This window comes from Nicotiana tomentosiformis, chromosome 3 (assembly GCF_000390325.3).
Source record: "Nicotiana tomentosiformis chromosome 3, ASM39032v3, whole genome shotgun sequence".
In the NCBI taxonomy this organism is placed as follows: Eukaryota; Viridiplantae; Streptophyta; class Magnoliopsida; order Solanales; family Solanaceae; genus Nicotiana; species Nicotiana tomentosiformis.
Window position 1 is genome coordinate 15,194,626 of NC_090814.1, and position 2,378 is coordinate 15,197,003.

The 2,378-nt window shown below is 38.6% G+C and overlaps 1 non-coding gene across 1 annotated transcript; it reads right to left on the reverse strand.

Annotated features, from left to right (window-relative positions):
* Positions 1–107, reverse strand: LOC117276200 (small nucleolar RNA R71). The gene has a single exon (XR_004506442.1). It is a non-coding gene; the product is annotated as a small nucleolar RNA R71 (small nucleolar RNA).
* Positions 108–2,378: the final 2,271 nt, after the last annotated feature.

Below are 2,378 nucleotides of genomic sequence, written 5' to 3' on the forward strand. Positions count from 1 at the left end.
AAAATTAGAAGAGAAATCCATAACTTCTGCCAGAAAGAGACTGAAACTATGTTTGAAGAATGGGAGAGGTTTAAAGAGATAGTTAGAAAGTGTCAACATAGTGGAATTGAACTCTGGATGCAACTCCATGATTTTTGGGAAGGAATGACACCAACCTTGCGTAGAACATTGAGCAATGCAGTTGGAGGCCCTTTGATAAAGAACACTCTAGAGGAGATAGTTACAATTTTTGATGAGTTATCTGAAGAAGATAATTAGTGGCCCTCTGAGAGTGCTGAAAGAATAAGATCAAAAGGTGTTCACCAAGTTAAGGCTATTACATTTTACATTTGTGCAGGTACAACTTGATGTTATGGCTAAAGAAGTACGAAAGTTGACCTTAGCCTTGATATAAAATGAGCCTCACGCAGCTTGTGATATATGTGGAAGAAGACACCCTACTTATGAGTGTCAAGCCTCAATTGAGGAAGTAAATGATGTGGAAAATTATAATGCAATGGGTCAGAAGCACCCCGGTTTTTCATGGAGTTCATCTGGGGGTACAGCTAATGCATGGCAACAAAGAACTGGGGAGGATCTCATGAAGGCCTTCATTCTGAAACATGATGAGAGGTTGGACGCCAATGGAGCAGCTATCAAAGAACTGGGTACTAGTTTTCGAAACCAGGAGAGACAAGTGATATATATTGCAACAATATTATCTGAGAGGGTTCCAGGAACTCTACCTGCTGATACTAAGAGAAATACCAAAGAAACAGTGAATATTGTAATCGTGAAAAGTGGGCAAGTATTGAAAGACCCCACCCCAATCAAACAAGATGTGATACTTGAAAAAGAAAGTGGGGAGCAGCTGGAAAGTGATGATGACAAAAAGAAGAAAGGCCTAATAAAAACTAAGAAGGAGAAGAAGGAAGAAAAATCGAGAAGGGAGGAACGTGATGAGAGTGATCATATGCTTGCGCTACCTTTCCCTCAAAAGCTAATAGAGAAAAACTGGACAACCAGTTTGGGAGATTTCTAGATGTGCTGAAACAGGTTCGCGTGAACTTACCATTTACAGAAGTGCTCTCACAAATGCCTGCTTATGTCAAATTTATGAAGGAGATCCTTACAAAGAAGAGGGAGATAAATGAGACCTCAGTGGTCAAGCTCATAGAGCATTGCAGTGTGATATTGCAAAATATATTTCCACAAAAGTGTTGAGATCTAGGAAGTTTTACTATACCTTGCTCGTTAGGAACTGTCAATTTTGATAAATTTTTATGTGATTCTAGTACCTCAAATAACTTAATGCCTCTATTTATTTATAGGAAACTGGAGAAGAAGATTGGAGAGATAAGGTCAGTGCCAATATCTTTGTAGCTGGTGGACCAAACGACTGTAATACCTGAGGGGATAGGGGAGGATGTGTTAGTTCAGGTAGATAAGTTCGTATTTCCTGAAGACTTTATAGTGGTGAACATGGAGGAGAATAAGGAGGCCCCCCTCATCCTCGGAAGACCATTCTTAGCGACGTGTAAAGCTATATTAGATATGCACGAAAGGAAACTCATGCTTAGAGTGGGTGAGGAGACGGTGACTTTTGATATGAATGTAGAAAAAGGGGCACAAAAAGAAAAACCAGCTTCAAGTGTTGAGTGGAAAGTGAAGGGCTCGAAGGAGAAGGCTGCAGTGAGTGAGAAAGATAAGTGTGGGTTGTACCCCAAAAAGGCTAAGAAGAAGCTATCTGCATGGATGTGCGCATTAGTTCGAAGGCGAGGAATGGATCCCGACTTCGACTCAGACCCCGACTAGATGTTCAGGGAAGTTTTCTTTACCTTATGCTTTTTAATTGTGTATCATAGGGACATGCTACAACTTAAAGTGTGGGGTGGGGGATAGATTTATGTTGTATGTATATGTGTTAGTTTTGTTAGTTTTAGTAGTTAGAGATAGAAATGTTTTTTTTTGAAACATCCATAAAAATTTTAATTTTTTTGATTTTTTCCCGACGATGGATATCATTTGACAGGTTTCTTGAGGGATTAAAGTCGAAAGAAAATGAAAAAAATATTTTCTTTTGGTAGGTAGTGTAATAATTACCCCTTAGTTTTTCTTTATGTCGCGGTTCTTTTCCAAGGGTTTTGTTTGAATCGGGTGTAGTTAGTTTTTGTTTTGTAGAATAGTAGGAAGCCTTGTGCTATGATTTGAAATGAAGACCATATATATTGACTTTATTATACCTTGAGAATATTAAGTGCTTTAGTTGTGACACTTAGGCTTAGTTTTTTACTCTTGCATAAGTACCTTAAATTGTATGATCTTAACTTTGCTTAACTACTTTGACTAGGGTGTCATGATAGTCCAATCCTGAGTCAGTTATGTGCCAGGTGTGTGTG